Source organism: Triticum urartu, chromosome 3, assembly GCF_003073215.2.
Source record: "Triticum urartu cultivar G1812 chromosome 3, Tu2.1, whole genome shotgun sequence".
Lineage (NCBI taxonomy): Eukaryota > Viridiplantae > Streptophyta > Magnoliopsida > Poales > Poaceae > Triticum > Triticum urartu.
The window spans coordinates 162,550,934-162,578,038 of NC_053024.1; positions in this window are offsets into that span (position 1 = coordinate 162,550,934).

The window sequence follows — 27,105 nt, forward strand, 5'->3', positions numbered from 1 at the left end:
TTATTTTGACTTAATTAAAATGCTAAGGGATTTCCAAAAATCATGAAACTAATCATGGCTACTGTTTAAGATATATCCAACAGTAAACATTTTAGTTTGTGATTATTTGAGCATTTAAAATATTATTAGCAATTAAATGCCCAAATGCAAATACTATATAATTTAATTCAAAAATCCAGGAATAGCCTATAAATATGTTCATCATTTTTGGAAGAGGTTTTTATCTTTAACAGAAATAATGAACATTTCCAAAGGGCATTCTGGGTTATTGAAAATATTTTTATTGAACCTAGTTAAATTCATTTGGTGCTAGGGTTTCAACAATCCCCATTTCAAATTTCTTTGGAATTTAAACATGATGGCATGATGAACAAGCAAAGGCAAGCAAGGGCTGAACTGGGGCTGTGACAACTCACCCCCACTAAACAAGAATCTCATCCCGAGATTCAAGTCGTGAGGTAAGAAGACAGAGGGGCACAAGCTAACACGGTCTTCACGATCCCGGTTGCACTTCACAGGAACGTTGATTCGATCATCATCTTTGACTCGACGTCTTGCTATGAGAACTCCATCCAACATGACAACGGGCAGAAAAGGAGAATCTAGAGGAGTCGATCTTCTCGAAGATCGAGCAACCGACGATCAACTCACAGAACGAGACATAGCGACACCTGTCGAGATGAGACACGATACACACATCAAGAATGATGGAAATGAGCATATGACAAGGTTTAAATAAATAGCGGAATTCCCACACCTAGGAGGATGGCGAACGGTGTCAACATAGCGAGGAGTTGGGTTGCCATGATACCACAACGAGACACCTTAAGGAAGGTGACTCGAAGAACTATTCCCTTAAGTGGCAAAAAGAATTACTTTTGATTCAGAGATCATTGACACTCTTTGAACCAACCTAAGGCAAACCACAACAATCGTTTGGCGGAGTACGAAGGGATGGCATACCCCGACTAGAATGGATGATGTGGACTACCTTGTTGAAGACAACGCAATGGATGACTTTTTCTTATCACCGGAAATGGATGGGACCTATGACAGGACCACTTTTGAAGATGATCCTGGACAGCATTTGCTGAGAAGGACAGCCCATGGAAAATTGGCATGATGGGGTGCAAGCTGAGAACAACATGCAAATGTTGGGAATGTTCCAACCATCATATCTGCCTGAGATTCAGATCTGGTTGGTGTCAGAATATTCCAGACTCATCGAATCTAGAAAGAAAAGTGAAAGTTTTGCAACACGAATCGACGAGATGACGTTGCCAGATTCTCGGGAAATGGACTACGGTGGTAAGCTCCAAAACATGAGCCGGTTCTGCTACAAACATGTGAACACGCTGTCCCAGACAAGCATGGACACGTAGTAGTCTTATAATTAAACACTACCGAGTTCAGGTGGAACCATCAACGAGGATATCGAAGTCCTTGCGTAGGTCTAACTCTTAAGAAGAAACTTCTTCTCCTTGAACGAATCAATCAGTGGCTTGGTGTGCTAGGGATATGTATAGAATGTAGATGATCAGTCTATCAGACCATAGAATACTTCGCACATGCATGACTGACTTGGGATGATTCCAGAGAAAGCAAAAAAAAACTTTCTTGAATTCACGGCGGCAACTTACATCAGATGCACATGAATTAGAGGAAGTCACATCTTTCAACCGGACATATGCTTAATGATCAGGACATGAGGGCAATGCTTATAAAGTTTCCAACACTAGTGTAATGTTCAACGTGAATCATGGGGGAGACAAAATGCTGCTGATGGGCTTAACAGCAACTCATCGGAATCTCCATATCACTGGACTTCCACCACTATGTGAACAATGTGATAGTATTGGTCAGACCAAAGATATAATGGTATATGCTCGAGGGACGACCGCAAGTAAGACAACATTATGAACATCGTTGGTTCTGATTTGATTTGACGATAGCCCACACTCAAATCAAGGTTTGGACAAGATAATAGATTCAACAGCTGATCACGGGGATCAGTCGATGAAGATATCATCTTTATTCAACACACACACACACAAGGATATCCCTTAGTGATGAGCTAAATCGGACAAGTTTTCATCTTCCAACTCTCCAAGTTGTTGTTAAGCTTAACCAACTAGCTCAGAATATCCAACATAGATTCTTGGAGAATGGGTGGTTTGGAGGAAAACCAACATGATCACGAACTCAACATAGCGGTCAGGTGACAACCAGTAATACTTCCGAGAAGATAATCGGAACATCACGAACCACTGATATGATACTAAGCTCGAGATCAATCTTGCTTTTGAGAGCAAGACGATATGATAAATAGAGCAAGGGTTTGGCAAAATCCTAACTCGTTGATCGAAGAGTGCACCAGGAAATAAGGACTAGGTAGCACGATCAATCTTAGGATGGTGATTTAATTACCAGCACACTAAGAATGAGAGTATTGTCCATTAACTACCAAGCAACGGAGTTGCTAGGAATATTGCTTTCACACATCATGGTTCACCTGTCGGCATTCCGGTTATAATAACACGGAATTGAGGAATGAACAATGATGGCAAGAAGCATTACTGCGTCAAGAATTCATAAGAGGTGGTGCAATTCTCATGACAGTCCTGACATAAAAGGGGTAATACTCCAGGGTAGAACAGAGCAAAAGCTGGATGGCATTTGATCTGCAGAACACAACTACTTTGACCCAATCCTGGATATGGATGAGGTACTGGAGTTTATTTCTCCTAGTCATTCTGAAATAGAATGGCTCGATGGACCATGAGAAAAATAAGCATCGATAACACGAATGCACAACTAAAGAGGGACAACTCAAAGGAACATATAACTTTCTAAGTTGTGGATACATAGATTAGTATGTCGAATCAAGTTCAACAGGTTTCTTCCGGATAACCCATGCAGAAAGGTAGAACTGACAGAATCACAATTATGAATGGAGAACTCCTCAAGAGTACTCTGATTGTGATATTTTGGTTCAAAGGACTTCTGCCTTAACGGTTCATGGTATTTGGAAGGAAGAAATACCACGGACCTCGAGGGCTGTCGCAAGGTTACTAATATCCTAAAGGAACTATCAAACACTATCAACATGAGGTAAGTAGGGTGAATCTTGGGTACAAGAACCCATGAATAGAATACCTACCATTACATGGCATCACGGGATGCTTTTGAGAATGGTGGCCAGAATCATCATACCGGAACACAAAAGATGGCTAGATTACTAGGTGACTCCCTAAAAAACCTAGGGTCATAATAATAGCTCCAACATATATGTCGAGGCAATAGAGTACCTCAACTGACCGATTAGTGTCATTAATCTGGCCCAAATGGACATCAGGAACAGGAGGAAGGGATTTGCAAATGCATCAGACTATTTAGAAACCTGGGATGACTCGGACAGCATAACGGCTGTAAATGCTCAAAACGATTTGAGACATCCTGCAAAATGGTGGCATAACCACTCAACAACACAATATCAAGGTTCTGAGATCAACTGTCAACATACGGAAGTAGTAGGAACGGAACCGAGGCTTGAAACTATCAATTCTATAAGTCTATGGATTAGTAGCACGTCATCCTGATAGATAGATGAGAAGGCCTAATTCTTAATCCCCGTAGAAAAGAAGAGGTTGACTCAGATCAGAAGGGCATAGGGTAAAGGAGTAAAAAGAGCCTTACGTTCCCTTCCACAATCAATTCCCTTATATAACTAAAGCATTTCTAGACTCAACTTCGACCAGTTTGGCTTGGTAATCCTACAGGCAGTCAGGCTCTGATACCAACGCTGTCAGGACCCTGATTCCAAGTCACATCGATCTAGCCGGTAACACCTCATATCACTTTGCGGCCTCACGCACGGTATTCCCACGGGTGTCGCCTTACCATGGCCGGGACCGTTTGCGCCTTTTGGCTCACGTATATGATAGCGTCGCTAGCATCCATATGACAGAGAACCCGGGCCGACATGGCTAGTCGTGAACCCAAAGCGGCACTAACCCATGGGGACAGGCATACATGAATCAACCTCGAGCATGTCGGTCAGCAGCGTGTGAATCCGGGCTGTAGCACTGGGCTAACAGGACTCCGGTGAACCTGGCTGTAGCGGACTACTATGGCTCACGGAAGCACTTGACTACATTTCCCCATAAGAGAGGCTGCCAAGGATAAACAACTAGATTGTCAGATCCCACACATACCAAGCATTTCAATCATACACACAATATGCTCGATATGTGCAAATACAACATGGCATCACAACAAGACTCTACGACTCAAAGTATTTATTCATTAGGCTCCGAGGAGCGAGATATTACAAACATGAGTCTCATGACCCAACATTCAGAGCATACAAGTCAAGGCACAAGCGAAAGCTTAACATGTCTGAGTACAGACATCTACAAATGAAAAGGCTTAGAAGCCTGACTATCTACCAGATCGTGCCGAGGGCACAAGATCGTAGCTGAGGTAACAAGCTAAACGTCGAAGTCCACGCGGAACTACTAGCGAGACTGAAGTCTCTCTGCAAAACATAAATTACACAAACGTGAGTACAAAGGTACTCAGCAAGACTTACATCAGAACTAAACTACATATGCATCGGTATCAACAAGGAGGGGTGGTGGAGTTTAACTGCAGCAAGCCAGCTTTGACTCAGTGGTTAACGTAAACTATGATTGCAAGCAACTCTTTTGAGGTGGCGCACATGAGTCCACATATTCACCATTCAATACACCACTATGGATCCGCTCCCGTCTCCCTACGAGAAGGCCATCCATAGCACTAACACTTATCTTGCGAGTTTTAGAGTATCCACTTTCACTTGTCTATGAACTATGCAAGGGGTCCAAGTTTCCATATCCGAGGAATCCGGCTATTTGAATAGACAATGATAACCCTGCAGGGGTGTACTTCTTCACACACGCTCCCACCACTTACCGTCGTTTACACGACATGTACTCGGCAACCTTCAAGCGGAAGCCCAACGAGGGTGTCGGCCACGGCCTACCTAAACACTCAAGTCTCTAGTCCAGGTTTATCGCCTATCCAAGTTCCATCCGCAGGGAGTCCGGCTGAGGTTTCCACATACGGCCCCGAACGATGTGTACAGGGTTCCGAGACACCAAACGGGCGCCCGGCATGCCCGGCCACGGTGTATCTACCGCAACATAGCCCACCCCTGGGGTCAGCGCTACGCACGGCCGCCAACACATATCCTACAAACACCAGAAACTAGTTGCAACTCCTAGACAGAGGACTAGGGTAATTAAGAAGCCGAGAGGGTCAATTAAGGATCCCAATGAGTGGTAGTAGCTGTTCATGGATCACAGACACAGAACTCAGTTCCTAAGAACGGTTTCAATGAGACAACCCACCATGTACTCCTACATGGCCTCTCACCGCTACCTTTACCAAATCATGTTCACACACTTAGCTCTCAACAGTAGGACATGTTTACATACCTCCGATTCATCCCCGATGAATCAGACCTGACTCAACTCTAAGCAGTAGCAGGCATGACAAACAAGCATGAAAGAGTAGGCACATCAGGGCTCAAACAACTCCTACTCATGCTAGTGGGTTTCATCTATTTACTATGGCAATGACAGGTCATGCAGAGGATAAGGGGTTCAACTACCGCAGCAAGTAACAGAGGAATCGTGTTGTCCTAATGCAGTAGAAGAGAGCAGGAGCGAGAGAGTGGGATTGTATCGGAATAAACAAGGGGGTTTTGCTTGCCTGGCACTTCTGAAGATATTATAGCTCTTCATGGGTGTCATCGAACCCATCGTCGAAACCACGTCTATCGAGAGGGGACAAATACCGGCAACAGGAGAAAGAAACACAATCAATGCAATGCACAATATGATGCATGATCATGACATGTTCATATGCTATGGTTTGAGCTAATGTAACTAGCAACATGTTAAATGGAGTTGGTTTGAACCCTAGGTTCAAATTCAAACTCCATATGTGAGAGTTTAAATTCCATTTATATGAATTGGCCTAATAAGCATCCATAAGTTGTTCTAACATGCATGAAAATGGTACAGATGGATAGATTGGATTTTTCTGATCATTTTTCATATATAATTTATATCATTTGGAGTTACGGTTGAATTTCTATGATTTTTAGAAGTTTAGGCAATTTTCTGGAATTTTCTGAATTAAATTAAACCCAGAAAATAGCTTATTGCGTCAGCACTGCGTCATTATGACGTCAGCAGGTCAACAGGGCCGGTCCAGGTCAAACCTGACCTGTGGGGTCCACTGGTCAGTGACAGGGGCTGGTTAGTGACGCTGACTGGTGGGTCCGGTCAACAACCACGTCAGCAAAGTCAACTTGACATGTGGGGCCAGTCAACCGCCATGTCAGCGCGGTCAAAGCTGACGTGTGGGTCCCGCTGGGTTTTAACTAACTTTAAACAGAAAATTAAACTAACCTAACTGGCACAGGGGCCCACATGGCAGTGGCTCTAGAGGTGGTTTAGCTGGGTCATTAGTGGCTAATGATGACCCATGTCATCAGTCGCCGGAGTTTCGTCGACGATGACCATTTCACGCGGCGGAGTTCGTCGGGATCTCGCTACAGCCCACGGTTTGAGGCGGGGTTTGCTCCTACGGCTTCCTGGCATTCTCGCGCATCTAGTGGTGGTAGCGGCAGCAGCTGGGATGGCCGGGGTTGACGGCGGCGCGCACTTCCGCGGCGGCCGGAGTTCGGGCACCTGCGGGTTTGGTGTTGTGGTGCACGGGAGAGGAACTGATGGGTTCTACGTGCTCCTGGTGAGGTGTGGAGCATGTTGCCATGCTCGGGAGTGAGCTGCGGTGGCTCTGGTCTCGTCTGCATCATCACTGGCGGCTAGGAGCTCACGGCTCCGGTGAAAAGGGCGGCCAGAGTGCGGGAACGAGTGCGGGGAGGAGGGGGAAAGGTGTGGGAGCTCACAACGATCTCGGGGAAGGACTCAGCGGGCTCGGGGACGACCGGAAGGCGACGAATCCGTCGATGGAGTCCGGCGGCCGTGCTCGGGGAAGACAACTCGTGGTGGCGATGTCGGGCTCCCGCGGTGGCGTGGCTCGGGGTGGAAGAAAGAGAGGGTCGAGGCGGAGCCTCTGGGCTAGTCAGGGAAGCGAGGGGGAGGCGGTGGCTGCAGCTACGGTGAACGGCGTCGGTGGTGCTCGGCGCGAGAGGGAGAGAGAACCAGAGGAGGGGAGGGGCACGGGAGAGGGTGAGAGGGGCCAGGGCTGCATGGCGTCGCCTGGTGCATCGAGGAGGAGCCAGGCAGGCTGGGAGGGAGGAGGTGGAGGCCTTGGGCGCGCTGGCGTCGACACGCCTCTGCCTACTGGCAGAGGTGGAAGAAGCCCAAGGCGCCCCTGGTGGGCTGGCCGATTCTGCTGGGCCACCAGGTAAGTGGGCCTCAGGTAAATGCCAGGTTAGTCCTTCTCTCTCTCTTTTCTAAATTGTTTCTGTTTTCTATTTTTCTGCAATTATTTTGACTTAATTAAAATGCTAAGGGATTTCCAAAAATCATGAAACTAATCATGGCTACTATTTAAGATATATCCAACCGTAAACATTTTAGTTTGTGATTATTTGAGCATTTAAAATATTATTAGCAATTAAATGCCCAAATGAAAATACTATATAATTTAATTCAAAAATCCAGGAATAGCCTATAAATATGTTCATCATTTTTGGAAGAGGTTTTTACCTTTAACAGAAATCATGAACATTTCCAAAGGGCATTCTGGGTTATTGAAAATATTTTTATTGAACCTAGTTAAATTCATTTGGTGCTAGGGTTTCAACAATCCCCATTTCAAATTTCTTTGGAATTTAAACATGATGGTATGATGAACAAGCAAAGGCAAGCAAGGGCTCAACTGGGGCTGTGACAGAGTGTCACTGCCCCCCCCCCCCCACACCCACACTTCCCAACACCGAATCTTGATACTAATTTATCGACTGGCTTCTCTCTCAAACATACACACACACACTACCCGGCACCGAAGGAGTAGGGTGGCACATCGATCTTTGTAATAATCTATCTACTCCTCTTTCAAACACACACACACACACTCGCTAGTTGTGCCTTTGTGTCTACCGCACACACTCTCAATACGTCTTTCTCTCTCTCCCCCCCAACAATGACAGCAGAAGGGTGACAACTCGATCTGATCATAATCTGTCAATTGGTTTCTATCTCAAACATTGTGTCTCGGTGCCTCACTCGGTAGCCCCCTCGATATGTAGACTTCTCGCGCGTGCACAGCTGTAGTGAAGATGACGCTGAACCCAGTGTGCCTTGTTTTTACCGGCCTCATGTGATAGTTTTCACCCTGTTTTCTGTTAATTAACAAGGCAACCTTTTCTTTGTTACTACTAGTGAATCTGAAGTCATTCGGGGTAGACATAAAATATATCACTTCAACCCAATTATCGCAGCAACTATTTTAAAAGAAATTAGCTAGCTGCCCGTGCATTGCACGGAACATCAAGATGCATTTGTATGAGTAGTTTATCTTGTGAGAGAAAAGGTTGAACGAGGGAAGGCCTTATTTGCGAATGTGGAGAGACGTGTGGGTATATTTTTGCAAAATTGCCATAGTTTCTTTCCTATCCGTTAGATATAAATCCAACGACCTATATTGCAGGATGGCGTGCACACCATCATCACCAACTCTTTTTCTACTCCCTCCGTCCAAAAATACTAGTCATCAAAATGCATAAAAAGAGATGTATCTAAAACTAAAATACGTCTAGATACATTTCCTTTTATCCATTTTGATGACAAGTATTTCCGGACGGAGGGAGTACTTGTCTTTTTAGAGATTTCAACAAGTGACTATGACTGGACCTTACCAACATACTCAAAAAAGTAGTCCATAATTTTGATGTTACCCTCTTTTCTTGGCGGTGCAGTGCCATCTGGATAGCTCATAAATAAATCAAGGACAAATCTGACCCCTTCCTGAAAAGACATACGAAGCAAAATGAGTGAATCTACACTCTAAAATATGTCTACATACACATCTGTATGTGGTAGTCCATTTGAAATCTGAAAAGGACAAATATTTAGGAATGAAAGGAGTATATATAAGAGTAGACATGGAGATATATCTCCAGCATGGTCTACAACAAAAATGTGCTGGGCTGGTTAGCACCGGATGCTTGCAACGCGATGACATAAGTTCGTATTCTGTCTTTTAACTTTATATTTTTACATCATATATTACTCTACTTATTTGATATATACTTCTTTCGCCATTGTACTGACAGTGGGACCCACAGAGTACTTAGAATACAAGATAAGGATGGACTTGTTTCTTTTTAACTTTCTGTACGAAGCTGTAGCCAACCTGCAGGTCACGTGTACATTGTGCATGCAATTAACTTTTTATAGAGGGACAATCATACAGGCAATTAGCTCAAATGGATTGGATGTCACTCTATTATTTCCAGCATAAAGAGCATCTCCAATGGCAGCCGGCAAATTTCCTCCCGCTTCCTTAAGCGGAGGACGACATCAAACGCCAGCGGCATACATTTTTACAACTCTAACCAACCAGATGAAATTCGTGCAAACACGGACTGATTTCATATAAGCATGAAGGATTTCGTATAAAAAAGCCGGATCTTCATATAAACATCATGGATTTCATTACATTTACATGAACTAAGAGGTGCCAATCCGGCTCTCTTGTATAATTAATACTCCCTCCATCCGGAAATACTTGGCCTAGAAATGGATGTATCTAGACTTATTTTAGTTGTAGATACATACAATTTATCCATTCTTAGAACAAAAATTCCTCGCCAGCTGGAGAGGGAGTACACAATCTAAATGGCCGCCCGTGGATCCCTTTGTCTTCCTCATGTCCGTCAGACACTTGCGGGGTCGACGAAGGTCCTCTGAAGAGACAAAGCAGCAAAGAAACCACCTGAATTCGCGGTCGTCGCCTCGGCGGTGGCCTTCATGGGTCCCAAGTGGCGGTGGCCTCCCGTGTTCTACTTCTCCTCGATGATGGCGGCGGACACGGAGAAGCTGGCCACCGACTCGTCGCTCTCCATGCACCCGGCTTATGTCTCTGCCTGCATGGCGCTGCCGCAGGCACGAGAGGCGCACCCACAGACACGGGAGGCACGACCACCACAGACACCGGTGGCGCGGTACGACGCGGCAGCGACGGCACCCGTACCGGCGTGTTCGCCGCCGTGCCGGCGTGGAGCAACTCGCCACTCCTCATCGAGCTGAACTGGAGTGGCGAGTTGCTGAACCACGCGCCTGCTTGGGGCGGCAACTGGCTCCGTTGGGCCAAGCGAGGTTGGTGAAGCACGGAGCGGCCTCGCCCGTATCCGGAGGGCTCAGCGGGCCACCCAGCCGGGTAATATGCCGGAGAACGGCTCAACGGAAGCCATCGGAGGAGTGGAGAAAATGGTGAAGGAGGAGATGGGGGAGCGGCGAAGGGGTACGATTCTTGCCCGCTGTCTGTCTGGCCTCGTGTAAATAGAGGGCGGACGGTAGGAGCTTTGCCGGCGTCTGGCCTCGTTTAAACTGAGGGCGGACGGGAGGAGCTCGTCTGGTGTTGCATTTAATTCCGGCCCGCTCATGAACGGACGTGTGGTCGGAGTAGGATTCTCGGTTTGCATGCGGGTTTAACAGAGGGGTTTAATAGAGGCGCCGTGCGTGCAGCGGGCGGCGCAGTACTATTCGATTTGACAGCAGTAATGAGCCGTCAAATCACAAAGGCCCTCGCCTCTCGTGAAACCGACCGAGCTAGACTGCCCCGCCCTCTAGCCTTTTAAAAAATTTATATACTCCACTTTTGTACAGTAGTAGTATTGATGGATTGCGCCATGGAGCAAAACTTGAAATTAAAAAAAAGGTGGTACATATAGAGAGCGCTCGTCGCCAAATTATGCATATAGTACTATTAAAAAGGCTTGTCACAATAATGGTGTCCAGCACAAGTGCACAACCCACCCCTCAAATAAAACTAAGCACCCTGGAATTCTTTGACAAAACTAAGCACCCTGAAATTCTTTGACAACTAAACTGCTGGCTATATGATGTTGGCCATATATACTGTACGTATATAATGTGAAGAAATGAGTGGTAGTACTGTACCAACTAAAAGATGAAATGTAAGAAATTCTTGTATGTACGAACAGAAGAGTTAAAGTAACAAGAAGAAACATAACATAGTTCTGCTGGGGGCTCAGCACAACACACCCCTCAAATTAAATTAAGCACACCTGAAATTAAACTTTGCAACTATTCCGGTAGACACTGCATTAGAACCACCATGAGCAACGACACTGCCACCTTACTCGGAGTCCTCGTCCACGTCCCCGACTTCGTCCTTGTCCCTCTTCCTCTTTGCCGATACTTCTTTGCTTGAACCGCACACTTGGATGTTGCTCTTCATCGAACCCGTGTAGATATTGAAGCAAAGGTAGCCATCCATTGCATCATACTGAATGTGGTCTATATCTAGTACATTCCGCTGCCATGCATGACGATGAAACATGTATGGAGGTTTCTCCAGTTTACCGTACGAAGGATGAACCATGGCTACTGCAAGGGTCAGCATTGAAGGCTGAAGAGAGCACACCAGCCGATTCTTCTGGAGGTCGAAGGTGTTGCCTACAACGAGGCCTACCCGACGCAGGACTTCTTTGTCGTTACCAAAGTCTACAGTAACGAATTTGACTAGGTTGCTCCCGAGGAAGTCCTTAAAATCCTGGCACTCAACGTTGGCATGGCATATGTGGTAGACCAAGCATAAGTCATGCATGCAAACCTGGATCACGGCAGGCTTCTTCCTCTCTTCGTCCTTTAGATCCATCTCTCGTCCCAGGACTGTGGTGTACTTAACATCTAGCCCAGCGACCCACTCATCATCTGAGTTTTCGAACATGCGTCTGAAGCGAGAAAGGCATCCTTTCACCGTCGCGGAAGAACGGGTGTAGATGACGTCGAACTCATCGCCGGTGATGGTTCTAACCTTATACTCACTGCCGATCCTGGAGATTTGGGACGTCATGGATTTGGGAGGAGGTTTAGGATTAGTGGAACTGCCATAATGTGAATGGACGGGACGACTAGGAGCGAACCGCTGTAGTATTGAAGGACGTGCGGGGACGAGTAGGAGCGAACTGCCAGCGTGCGAACGGTAGGGTAGTGGCTTTCCATTCTCCCATGATACGGGCTTCCGAGAGCCCTTGGATCTGAGATCGAACGGTTGCATGGCATGATTCTAGACCTATGGGTGAATATCCTATCTTGGAGGGTTATTTTACAAATTTTCAGCAACTTAGCATGCGACCGTTTGATCTCAGATCCAAGGGCTGCCAGCAGCACGTATCGTGGTCGCGCCTACCACGACCGTCGCGTCGCTCGTGCGGTCGCACCCTTGGAGATTTAACACGATGCGTTAGGCTATCTGATGTTTGGCATGTTATACATAGTCATCACTTAGTCACTCATACTACAACAAGGTTGGCTATAAGTGTATTTTTTACTCCTCTCTATCTCTTTCTTCATACTCCCTCCGTCCCATAATATAAGAATGTTTTTGACACTAGTGTAGTGCCAAAAACGTTCTTATATTATGGGACACATGGAGTACTAATATTTATTGCATTTGCGAAGGAGTGACCTCTTCCAATGAAATGGTGTTGCTAAGTTTGCTTCATTTAATTAGCTATAGACTCAAAATTGTCTTTTCACCTAGGTACACGCGCTCAGCATTGTTTCTTCCTTGGGTCACCAAACTAGTCTCTCTGTTATTGAATAACTTGCCACATCACACTTTATGCCTATGTGGCAAGCTTAAGCACCTGTAGGAGCAAGTGAAAGTAAGTACAATAGTGCGCTTTACATGGCATTTTTGCATATGTGGAGGAAACAGAGGCAAGGAAAAAGTGGAGAAGTGGGCTCTCATGCAAGAGCCGGCCTCTACTACATGGTGGAGCGTTGGGAGAGGCACCTGTATGGAGGTGGTCAGGAATCTGGGAGACTCACGCCGGTCGTAGCAACGCAGTTAAAATGATAATGGCAAGTCAAATCATGGAGCCCCACCTGTCCAACAGTAACTCGCTGTCAAATCACACAGCCCTACGTTTGCAGCAGCCTACTCCCTCGTCTTCTAGCGTCTCTATTGAAGCGACTAAAGCGCTATGTTACAGTAACATATTATGTTACCACAAGCACCTCTTTCCTCATTAAATAGTTGGCACATAAGCAAAATTGTCTTGGGATGTGTTAAGTTACTACCTAAGTTACTCCCACTATGGCTAGCCTAAGAAACAACATGAGAGTTAATGCACCACGCCTATGTGTTCACTATTTGGTTTTCGTAAGATGACTTAATACTAACCTAGACGGAGGGAGTATTCGATCTGAAAGCGGGCGGCGCAGTTCCCGATACGGCTTTAATGCAGACGAGGGAGGGAGTAGCGGTTCCCGATATGTTGAACAACCAATGCATCCTCCTCAATTAATGCATGAGGGAAGTAATGGGAGGAGGTCCAGGAAAAGAGGCTGCACGATGTGAATGCAACGCAGTTTGCCCTCATTGCCCTCATATAAAGGCGCCCCTCCATTCCAATGCATCTACCACATCATACGCACCTAAGCATTTGCCTAAGCAACTACACTAAGCGCAAAAGAGCTTAGTCCAAAGCCATGGAGGCGATGCGCGTGAGCGGCCAGCGGCTATGCCAGATGGTCCACGACGCCGGCCTGCGGCATGGCGCCGAGGATCGTCTCCAGACGGTGTTGGAGACCGGCTGGTGGATGGCCGCCGTCGACGCCATCTACGACTCTCAGTTGGACCAGATGATCGTTGACACCAGCAACAAGTTCACCGTCATCAAGAAGCTCGTGGACGACATCGCCGTACTCCTCCATCCTGCACACCCGGGCTCCTCATCGCCTGCCACCCTAATCGGCCTCCATGGCCGGAACCTCTTTCAAGCACTGGTGGCCCTGTGACTGCCCGTCGACGCCATGAAGAATGTCCACCTGGAGGTCGCGCTCCCCGCGAGGCGCCTCGCCTTGCAAGAATTCGTTGACCTACACATCCACGTGGATGAGCAAATCATGTACATAGGTATCTACAATGCCAGTGAGGACGCTACGAGGTTGGCCTTCCTCAACCAGCTGGAAGCCTTGGATGCCTTTGCTGAGAAGCACCTCGACCTCACCACAAAAGCTGTCGCTCCTTAGGCGCCGGTCGGTGGCCCGACGCACTAAGTTGAGGAGGAGGAGGTCGTACATTCGTGGATCCATCTTTCTTCTTGCCTTCTGTAACCACAACTGCGATCGCATCATCATGGCCTTAATTCTTATTGTGCTATTGCATTCTCGTTCCAGTCAATACCGACATGTGCGATCCCTTTGCTTAATTATATGCATCACTGTAACTAGTACTCGATCCCTCAATTTATAACTTGTGCTTACCTTTTCCATCAACTTCGTGCAACGCACGGGCATCTTGCTAGAAACACTAGAATATGTCTATATAATTCGTATGTGATAGTCCATTTGAAATCTCAAAAAAGACAAATATTTAGGTACGGAGGGAGTAATATATTAGGAGTATATCATGCACACAAAGGCAGAGGAGCAGTGGGGCCGAGAGGGATGAGGGGCACGTCGGGGGGATGAGGATCCCCTGACACGAACAATCCTACCATTCTGTCACTGACATGTGGGACCCATAAGCGTGGGTCCCACCTGTCAGTGAAGGAAAGGCAGGGCAAGGCAGTGATAGCCACGTAAGAGGATCCATGTCCACGTCGGGGGACATCGTGCCGTGGGTTGGAGCGGCGTCGTGGGAATCGCGTCTGGGTGTGGCAGTGGTAGAAACAAGAAACGTGATGGTCGCCGTGGTTCAACTTCCATGGACAAGTTGTCATGTCTGCTGAGATATGTATATCAAAACTAGATTGTTTATATTTCAAGCACGTGAACAAGTATTATTCTACTACTTTGGATCCATTGCAACGCACTGGCCAGCACATTGGTAGTAGTAGTGTCCACCTCTATCTCTAGAGGCCTTCCCTCGTTCATACTTTTCTCTCACAAGATAAACTACTCATACAAATGCATCTTGATGTTCCGTGGAACGCACGGGGATGTTTCCTTGGGGGTCTCTCTAGCGCGGCGTGGCCGTAGTTGCAAGTTGACGTCCCTTGAGATGTCGACGTTGAGGGGCACTCGGATTTCCTCCGATGAGCAGGTAAGATGAGTTTGATCACGTAGTAAATGCATTCTAAAGACTACTTCCGTGTCCATTTCCTAATTCTCCCCCTACCCACTGTTTCACAGGTTAGGCTCGGTGCGAGTGGAGATTGGCTTGCATATGTACGGGAGGGTACCAACATCAATTTGTACAACATTTACAACGGTGACACCATTCCCGTAGAACCTTTGTCCAACATTGGGATCAGCCATGCAACGGGCCACCACATGAATTGGTACGATGGAACCACGGTGAGATTGAATAAGAAAGCATGAACCTTGCACATGGTGGTCAAAGGCGGACCATGCTGTCTGCGGCCGATTTGATGTCGTACGAGTAGGAAGACGCTGTGCTCCTTTCTAACCGCATCTTCGCGGTGACAAACCAAGGGACTTATTTTGTGTGGGACACATCCTACGATATACTCCCTCTCTCCCAGTTTACTTGTTTTGAATCTTTTCGTTTTGTAAGTTTCAAATTCAAATTCAAATTTAGAGCTCCCCATCACATGTTGAGATTACAATGTCCATTAAATCATTGCATGCATGTATAGTAAAGAAACAAATCTCGAGTTTGGCATGAGTTCATGCTGCGGGAGCACCGCAAGCCCTGGCGCAGGAGTTACATTTCCCTCTCAGGGCCGTCGGGACTGAGCTTCAGCGCCTTACTACACCTACCTTTGAGTCAATAACATGTGGACCCGATAGGTGACAGGTCCACATGTAATGCTCCCGTAGGTAGAGGGGCAGTGGGGCCAAGAGGGGTGAGCCGCAGGTCGGGGGACGTGTGATTTCATGTGTTCGAGCGGCGTCGTGGGAATCGCGGGTGGCTGTGGTAGAAACTTGATGCTCGCCGCATTTTAGGTGGCCCACATGTCATGCACACAAAGGCAGAGGGGCGGTGTGGGCTAGAGGGGTGAGGCACACGTTGGGGGGCGTGGTGCCGTGGGTTGGAGAGGCGTCGTGGGAATCACGAGATGAAACATGATGGTCGTCATAGTTGAACTTCCATGGACAAGCTGTCATGTCTACGGACACATGCACTGCATACTGATCACTGGAAGGAGTAGCAGAGAAAGCTATATATGCGGATAAATAGTTCCTTATAGTCAAGCGGACCCACGCTACTACTCTGTTCCAAAGACATGCACACCATCGAAATAGTCCATCTATATCAATATACACCAAGAGGGAATAATTTTTTTACAAGAGAGGAAATAGTTCATCCATCCATAATGCCCTCCTGCTGGTGCAGCCTTTTCTTCTTCTTCTTCTTCTTGTTCTCATTCTCTGTGGGAGACGGCTTCGCAACAAGCTCTTTGGACCTTGCAGCTATCTCGAAACTCACACGTGCATCGAGGGCAGCATATTTTATCTGCTCGTACGTCAAGGGGTAATTCTCCCATCCAGACGACCTTAATGCCACCGTCTCGTCACCCTTCTGAAGATTTGTACTGAGCACAAAATTTGCTACGTCGAATAGGGATGGTGTCTATTTATCACAAACTTCTACAGGAATTTTGATTCTGGTTTGTAGGTCAGCGATGCTTTTCAAATCAAGGTTGTACGGCTCTAGCTTCTGTTTGACCCCTTCGATGGCTGCCCCATAGAAGTATACGTCCTCCTAAGACAAGAAATCGTGAATCTCACCTTGTATGGAGGGCGAGTGTATGATGTGGTACAACAAACCATCATCTTCGAGGCACAGCTGAAGGACGGCGGCGCGCTGGATCTTCCCAGGGGCACGCTCCGTGTACTCTACGTCGAGACTGATGACCCTCGTCTCTACCTTTTTGAGGGAGTTGGATACATTGTTGATCCACTGTCGAACAACCCTTGGGTGGACGGTGACGGTGGCAACTATGCGCATCGAGCCTTCGACGAGGACATGTTGGATGCTAAAAACCCGCATCTCGATCTTTTTCGCTATTTGGAACCGCTGGAATGGAGGGCTATGGTTTGGAGAATTAGGATTAGATGGCTAGTCTAACTGAAGTAGTAGATGATTATTTAAAGAGGTTAAAACAATGTGAACACAGTGGGGTTTGGATGCAAATGAAGATGAAGGGGAGGTGAAGAAGCCGAGGACAATTGGTTCCCGATGGAGAAGGAGTAAATGGGAGAAGTGGCATGCGGGCAGTTGATTAGACGGCTAGGTAGACTAAACGAAAAGTCTATGCGGGTAGACTGATGAGTCGTACCTGTTCGTGTACGTGCCCATCCTTCCTGATAGGTGGGACCTATGCAAACAGATAAAAAATGTGTCGTAGTTTTTTTTTGAGCGCGTGACTGGGAGACACAACATTCTCTGGTTAAGGAATACTCCCTCCGTTTAGGTGAGTATAAGTCACCTCATGAAAATCAGGTTTTCCAAAAACCTTTAGGCGTGGACCATTAACTTCTTACTCGATCCCCTCCCAGCCTCGTTAGCCAGCGTTCTCTTCCTCTGCTGCCGCGTTCTACCTTTCCATTTTTCCTCTTCTCATGTGTGGAACGATCTGCATGCCGTCCTTGATGCACCAGAACGACCACTGCATGCATCACGGCAGAGCGTTGATTGGGCATGCACGAGAATTTGGTTCCGCTCGCAATATGGATGATGCTTGAATGATGAAGTGAACAGGCATGCTAGCACGGGAGACCTATTTACGCTATACAATACTAGAGTACTCATGTACCTACTAGTAGTAGTAGTAGTAGTACAACTGTGGTACACTTGATGGTCAAAATACTATTCATTCGGTCCTCACAGTGAAGTGACAACACCCTGCGCCTAACACTAGTCCAGGCGGCGTGTTCGGGTTACCAAAGTTAGCCTCACCCTGTGCACAGTGCAGTCTGTCACCGCCGCTGTACAGCACATTGGCACCTCGCCTCGTCTCCCTCTCCGCTCCCATAGCACCACTCCATCTCCATCTCCATCTCCTTCTCCGTATCCATCTCACTGTGCCCCCATGTACCGTCGCCTCACTCGCCTCCCCAGTACCACTATTCCCTCGCTAGCCGCTCCAGCACCGACATCCTTCTCCCCCGTAAATCAAGCTGCCTTCCAAACTCCACCATGGCCGAACGCGAACCGCGCAACATCCATATGAGCCACGATTGGAGCAATCTCCCCAGTGACATCCTCGACCTCTGTTGTTCGTGTATGGATATGTTGAGTGCCCTGCGGCTGGCTGCATGCTCGAGGGAAATGCACACAACCATCGTCGAAGCGAGGCCTAAGCTTTTTAAGACACCCTGCTTGCTGCTATCTGGTCTTGCGAGATTCGCTCACCATGATACGGAGGCGTGCATGATGCCCCTCGACTTCAATCTGATCTCCATTAGCCGAAACTTCTTTGCAGGTACGTAGTGGGTCACCATACATCATTTCCCTCGACATCGATCCGATCACCATCGCCCGAAACTTCTTGGCAGGTATGTACTGGGTCGGCATGAACTCCCACTGGATGGCTGCCTTCAGAGAAGACGGTAAAGAGTTGGTGCTCGTGAACTTCTAGACCTCCCATGAGATTATCCTTCCTCCGTTGGATTATATAGAGTATTACCATCGCGGTCCAAGTCATCTAGATTACTACGTCAGTTGGACGGACCTTGTTTTGCAGAAGATTGTAATCTGCCAAGTGCCCACACGACATGCGAATTACGCAGACTTCAAGCTAATTGCCTTGTTCGACCGCGGACTCGCCTATATTTATGCCGGTGCCTTCTTTAGCTGGAGACAACTCGGCTCGCAATGGATCATCGTCAAAGCTGATACACACTTTTGTGATGCTATTGAACACAATGGCATCATCTACGCGATCGACAAAGCAGATGGCACCACGTATTGCTGGGACGGCGCGTGTAAGTTGTTTCCTCTCATGTTAGTTTCCTCATTTTCATGATGTAGAAACATGCACCACACTGTTGGTTTCATCTAACCATACATTAGGGAAGTAATTGTGCATATGGAGAACTCTATATTTGGAAGTAGTGAAATCCTGCAATGCATACCATGTGTACATAGCTATATTCGCCCTTCAGCAATCAATGGCTAGAATAATATCCTCACAAATTTTTTGCCCACAGAACACGAGTATATAACAATGCATGGTCTGTTAGTTACCTTGAAGAATTTGTTTGTGAGGACAGAACATGATTACATAACATGCATGACATGGTAGTTTCCTGTGAAGAATCGATTGCGAGATAACATGAGTATAACCATGCAAGGCACTTCTATATTTTTGAACCCAGTATACATTTCCCTGTATTTTCCTCCCAGTTCCAACAGGGACATATCAATGATGTTTCTTGCATTATCCTACTCATACTCTGAACAATGCTGATCTTACATTAACAATGCCTGTCCTTTTTGATATGATGAAGTGTCCCTACAATTACTGCCCTTTGTAATCACACCACCTTTGCCAAAAACAGGGAAGCACAACTGGTTCCTTGCTCGATCAGACGACGGCAAAAGACTGATGATCATTCGGACACATGAGCCAGAAAAGTTATATTGCAAAATCCCCACTACATACAAGCACCGTGTAATACGTGAGTATCCGGACAGTGGCTGTTACGTCTATGAGCAGGATACCAGCTTGTTGGGGCCTTTAGGATTTTTTAGTTGGAGGCGGGTAAACAGCCTTGGTTCACACTCTCTGTTTCTCGGACTCAATTATCCGATTAACCAGGAGATCACCGTTGGCAAGGACCTTGATGGCAGAGAGGCTCTGTTTTCTATGGAAAATTGTGTCTACACGGCGAGCCCTAGGAGTTCGGGAGCAAACTCCCCTGATTGTCAACGATACAACCTGCAGCCAAAAGAAGGTGAGAATGACAAAGGCATCCGGATTAACTTTGATCCTTGGATGTCTCAATTACGACAGGCAGTGATGTGGTTCGAGCCTTCAGGTTGATAGGTAATTGGGCTGTTGCATCGAAAGGGTGGAGTACTGGTGTCTTCTGATCACTGGTCGCTGAAGCGGGGCTGCAAAATTATGATGGTGTTGGATCATCTCTTCGAATTACTTTGTTGTCTTTGCTGCTGGTTCTGGATGTGTAGTTCTTTCTTTTGTTATGCATATTCCTTGTCATTTGGTCATCCTCGTCTATGTCACTCTTACTATGTAATAGTTTCTTCTGTTTAGAATGTCATTCTCGTCTGGATCATGAGAGTCTGAGCGCTGCAGATGGGTGCGTTTTGGTGGTGTAGCAAGACTTCTTATGAACTATCATGTCTTGTTGTTTATGTCAGTAGTAGTCACTAGTCAGTGTTTGAATGTTGTATATATCGTTGTTTCGAACTATTTATTGTCTCGAAATACTGGTGGGCTAGATGAGGGCATCACCATTCTCTAGTGTTCAGAGTATATCTCCTTTTTCAAGTTATATAATTTGAGCTCAGTGTCTTTTCGATGATGTACACTTGTTTGGGCCAGTGAGGTGTCATTGAATATGGGCCGAGTAGTAACGCAATGCCAAACAGGTCAATGATGACTCTCAGGCCGGGCTCTCAAAAGATCCTGAAAAAAGGCCGGGCTCTCCAAAAAAGAAATAATAAGGACTCTTAGGCCGACATGTGGGCGCCACCGGTGTTTTCGTGCGCTTGCACGCCGAGAGCATATTGGCGCGTGCTCGAAATTCATGCTACCTTTTCATCCCTAGTCTGCCGCCCCTCCCCCACCTCTGGAATCTCGATTCCTACTCCGGTTCCCCCAAATCCCCCTCCTGTACTCCCTGTACTCAAGCGCACTATCATGTCGCCGGTCAACACAAATCTCCAAGCCGGAGATCCTGAGGTCCGTCCTGCCTTCGGTCGCTACGTGCTGTCGCTCAACAGTGGCATGGCGGCGCTTGACGACCAGTTTGCCGGCAAAGTGCTGATGGTAACCATCAACGGCGACCGGCCTCCCGTCTCGCCGGATGACCTTGTCAAAGCTCTTGGCATTACGCACGGCATCCAAATAAGTGACTTGCTCGTCGAAGTCTGTCCGCCACCGGCTGATTTCTTCGTCAGGTTTTGGACAACTTTCGACTGCAGTTGTTTGTTCGAATCATGCCTGCGTTTGTTCTGCGATGGCGCGCTGGTGAGCTTTGATCGATGGCACCCAGGATGCGGCTCGGTGCCCTCTGAGCTTGAGTTTTTAACAAAGCTTACCTTCCACGGCATGCCTCGATGTGCTTGGAACAGCGAGTCCATGAACGAGCTTATCAACGACCTTGGAGGTGAGCTCGTAAGTATGTTTGTTCCTCCAGACAGCTGGGCTCTAACGGTTATGGCATGGATGAAGAAGCCGTCCACCATACTGAAGGTGATTGGTGTTGAGATACCGGTGCAGGAACCGGGGTTGTACTATTCGTCGCCACCAAGGCCGCCGCGGACCACGTTAGGGATGTACCTGTATCGAGTGTTCGTGCATGTCAAAGAAGTGGTCAATCCATCAATTGAAGTCCTGCCGCCGCCGCTGGTGCCAGGGTCCGTCGACGACGTCCATTACAGGAGTCGACGTCACACTTTCCCCGTGTTGCTCGGAACGATGGATGGCACAGGGCCTACTCCATCGCGCGGCGGAGGCCACTGCTTCTTTGGGAGAAGAGGCAGGGATGGCTGCCTGGATGTGCTCTAATTTGAGGTAACAACTGAATCTTGTCAGATACTAGTTAAATCCGAGCTATGGGTGTGAAGCACTGATATGCCAGTACATTTGATTGTGACCTGTTCTAATTTTGTACCTGAACTTTTTTTAGAAATAGCTGTACGTCAACTTAATGTGCTAGCAGAACTTATTGTGTTGTCTGTCTGTTTTCTTTGCACAACATTCAATATATTTCTCCGTCATTGATAAAGACGATGAACCGTTATGTACGACTTCGTTGGTTTCAACATAGCCCTTTCCGTAGCGATCCACTGCTTCCATCCTGATTGTGCCGCCTGCGTGAAATTTTTGTATGCAAGTTCAGTGTGCTATGATGTTCTATATGATTGTGTCAACTATATAAGTTTTTACCGAGCATCAGCAATGCATATGGCTGAAAGAAGTATTTACGAGCATCGGCCGATGGGTCTCTCTCTCTCTCGCTCGCTCACACACACACACAAACACACACACGCGCGCGCACAAGAGGGACCTGTTGAATTATTTATTTTCTCGTGAAAACTTTTAATTAGGTTCCACTGTATTCTAACTTTTTTCTTAAGTTATTAATTGAGCTGAGTGACTTCAAAAAGTTGTACAGAAGCCTTGTTTGGGCCTTTCCGGCGTCACTGAATGTGGGCTGAGTAACCATGTTAGGTTGGACTGTACTACACAGACCTTTTTTTCTATTTTTTAAATAATACATTTTTTATTAATTTTCATAAATATTACGCTGGGTAAATTTTTTTTCAAAAATAATACACCGTCGGCCCGCTGCAGGCCGACTGGGCTTACACGGCCCACAGCCGGCCGATTGGATTCCAGTCGGCCTACAGCTGGCCGACTGGCCCCTGTCGGCCCACTGTGGGTTGATTGGGTCCTGTTGGCCCACTGTGGGCCGACTAGAGCTAATTGGCTCGCTGTGGGCTAATTGTTTTTGCAAAAGTGTTAATCATGTATTTAAAAAATATGTGTATTGTGACCTCCTCCGCTCGCTGTGGGCCCACTGTTGACTAAAAAATATGTTTTAAAAAGTGTTAATCATTTATTTAAAAAATATGTGTATTGTGACCTCCTCCGCTCGCTGTGGGCCCACTGTTGACTAAAAAAATATGTTTTAAAAAGTGTTAATCATGTATTTAAAAATTGTTAAATGTGTGTATAAAAAATGTTCCTTATCTATACAATTTTTTTTAAAATTTGTGTATAAAAATAGCTTTTTTTGAACATCAGCAATGCAACTGGGCCGACAGTTGTACAAAATATCCGGGTCAACTTGTTATTCTCCGCCCCGCTGGGCTGCAAACTTTCCTAGGAGGTATGCATTAGGCTTAACAAGAAAATGGACTAAGAAATAATAAATGGATGTAATTATAATAACTGGACAATTACTATGCACCAAACACGTAATTAGTTTGAAAAATATATTATTTTTGGAATTTGAAAATTTTAATTTCATTAATTGTTGCGCGCGCAATATTTCGTTGGATTTTAACGTAATACAACTTTATTTTGAAATTATATTTAACCTGACTAGAAATTTCAGATAAAAATATTTCGGATCCCATCAAATTGTGGGAATTTGTTTTGAATTCTGTTTTGAGCGGTTGTTTGAAATTATTAATCGTTGTCCTAGCTAGAAGTTCGGCTGTACTTTTAACAAACTGTAAATGGGCTGTAGTAAATTCCATTAGAATTAAAAAATGGGATGTACATTCTTACAAATCGAAAATGGGCTATATGTTCTCTGCCAAATCCGAGCTGTGGGCCTACTAAGTTGACGCGTACCAAGGGCTTTGTCAACTTAGTCAATATAAACGATTCTAGTTGAAGTGATCGTACGATGTCCATCCAACGGCCGTAGTGCTTCTTCAAACTCTGGTCTTCTTGCTCTAGCCGCCCAAAGCAGCGCCGGTCGTGTCGCGTGCCCCTACCTCCCGTGGCCGGCTGTGATGCCGCGGAGGCCTCGTCGCCCCGTACTACTCCCACCGCTGGCCAGGCCATCCCTCTGCTCACCCACACCCCCTGTTATTCTGCGGCGACGGCAGCCTCACACCGCAGCCGAACCAGTGAACCCTCGTACTCCTCTCCACACGGGCTCCCACTGCTGCGTCTTCCCCGGCTCCGCGTCGTCCCCTTCCTAGGCCTCGCCATCGTCCACTGCCCTGGTGCTCTCGGCGCGGCGTGGTCAACGTGGTCAAGGAACGAGTTCCATCGGACGTGGACTATACGTGGAGAGGCTGACAACTGGGTCCACGGCCGCAGCAAGGAAGTGCCTCCTTATTATGCGGAAAATAATGTTTCCTCCACCTCACAGCAGGGACCCGCCGGATGGGCCACCGTATTTCGCGAAAAAACATTTCCCCCCTGACTGCTGGGACCCACCAGCTACACCTTTGCACGCAAGGAAGTGCGTTCGGGCAAAAAAAATGATTCGCCCCCCTGACTGCTAGGACCCACCAGCTACATCTTCGCACGCAAGGAAGTTCGTCCGGGCAAAAAACCAAAACGATTCGCCCCCCTGGCTGCTGGGACCCACCAGCCCCCGACTGCTGGGACCCACCAGCTACATCTTCGCACGCAAGGAAGTGCGTCCGGGCAAAAAAAACGATTCACCCCTGACCGCTGGGACTCACCAGCTACATCTTCACAGGCAAGGAAGTGCCTGACAGTCGGGACCCACCTGGTCGAAGCGTACGTAGCGTTGTCATTCTGGTCGTGAATGTGTATGTACATATATATTGGTGGATGTAGAGGCGTGCACGTGTCGTAGTAGAGGCGCGCACGTGTCATAGTAGAGGTGCGCACGTAGCATGTACTCGAACGCCTACTCGCGCATATGTATGGCGAGGGCTCGTGTACACGGCTGGCTCAGAACGGAGAAACAACGTCATCATCGTCTTCATGGGTCGGAACGAAATGCGTGGTCGTGTTCATCGTGAGGGCTTGGACGAAAGAGGCAATGGAAACGAGGCCTGGCGTACTGCACAACAGAGGAAACAGACCTCCTATGGTCGAAATGGGGGTCTTGTTGATCGGGAGGGGTGTGGCGTACCGCAAAACAGAGGAAACGGACCTCCTACGGTCGAAACGGGGGTCCTGTTGATCGGGAGGGGTGTGGCGTACCGCAAAATGGAGGAAACGGACCTCCTACGGTCGAAACGGGGGTCCTGTTGATCGGGAGGGGTGTGGCGTACCGCAAAACGGAGGAAACGGACTTGTGTTGGAGCGCTACGGTCGAAACGGGGGTCATGTTCATCGGGAGGGGTGTGGCGTACCGCAAAACGGGACTCCACGGGATACTGTTCATCTCCACCGTCGACCCCCTCCAGCCTCCACAAGCTACTGTTCATCCACCGTCGACCTCCTCCAGCCTCCACGGGCTCCTGATCATCCAGCCTCCACCGCGTGCTAGTCCACCGGCTACTGTTCAACCACCCCTCCACCGTCTACTATTCATCCAGCCCTCCACACCACGGGGTCATGTTCAACCACCCCTCCACGGGCACCCCTCCACCGTCTATTGTTCATCCTGCCCTCCACGGGGTGGTCCTGTTCATCCACCCCTCCACGGGGTCCTGTTCATCCAGCCCCAACCGGCTCGATCTATCGGGGTCCTGTTCATCCACCCCCACCGGGAACTGTTCATCCAAACCACCCGCAACGCTCACTGTTCATCCAGAGGCAGCATCGACCGGCTTCAGTTAGCAGCAGTAGCCAAGGAATCGCTCGATCGGGTTCAATTAACAGCCATCGATCGATCGCTCGGGTTCAGTAACGCGTAGCGTGCAGTGCAATCGCTCAGGTTCAGTTAGAGCCCAACGCCTCGCTCGGGTTAAGTTAGAGCCAACGCCTCGCACACACGCGCATACGTGTACGAGAGAAATGCGCATCGCTCGGCCCCCGACCTCCCACCGTAACCTGGAACTCCCCGAAATTTTCCTCCCCCTCGCTTCTACCATGGTTTTTTCCGTCATGGACGGCCCAAAGAATGTCATGCAGCTGCGTCTCTGGCCCACCCAGGACAAAAAGCCCATTTTCTGTCATGATTTTTTGTCATAGAAGTAGGAGCCCACCACATCTATGATGATACCAGGTTTTGTCACAATTATCGTCATAGAAGTGTCATATGTATGACAGAAAAAAATTTCGTTCGGCCCAAAATGACACGGATGTGTCTTTTTTTGTAGTGTCACACTTCATCGGAGGGGTTAGGATGATGTAGAAGCCCTCCGTCATGACGGCCCTCTTTCGGTGGAGCTCTGGAACAGGCCCCAAGATGGGATCTCGTGGATACAGAAAGTTGCGGCGGTGGAATTAGGTTTTTTGGCTCCTGTTCTGATCGTTCGGGGGTACGTGTCTATATATAGGACGAAGGAGTACGTCGGTGGAGCACCGAGGGGCCCACGAGACAGGGGGCGCGTCCTAGGGGGGGCACCCCCCACACTCGTGACCACCTCGTTGATCCCTTGCAGTAGGGACCAAGTCTCCTGGATCACGTTCGGTGAGAAAACCACGTTTCCGAAGATTTTATTCCGTTCGATCTTTGTTTGATATTCCGTTTATCCGAAACACTGAAATAGGCAGAAAACAGCAATTCTGGGTTGGGCCTCCGGTTAATAGGTTAGTCCCAAAAATAATATAAAAGTGGAAAATAAAGCCCAATATAGTCCAAAACAGTAGGTAATATAGCATGGAGCAATCAAAAATTATAGATACGTTGGAGACGTATCAAAGGTCTCAACATAGTCAACTCCTTGAACTTGTCGAAAACCTTTTGCAATAAGTCGAGCTTTGTAGACAGTAACATTACCGTCAGCGTCTGTCTTCTTCTTGAAGATCCATTTGTTCTCGATGGCTTGTCGATCATCGGGCAAGTCAACCAAAGTCCACACTTAGTTCTCATACATGGATCCCATCTCAAACTTCATGGCCTCAAGTCATTTTGCGGAATTTGGGCTCATCATCGCTTATTCATAGTTTGTAGGTTCATCATGGTCAAGTAACATGACCTCCAGAATTGGATTACCATACCACTCTAGCGCGGATCTTGCTCTGGTTGACCTACGAGGTTTGGTAGTAACTTGATCTAAAGTTTCATGATCATCATCATTGGCTTCCTCACTAATTGGTGTACATGTCACAGGAACCGGTTTCTATGATGAACTATTTTCCAATAAGGGAGCAGGTACAGTTACCTCATCAAGTTCTAC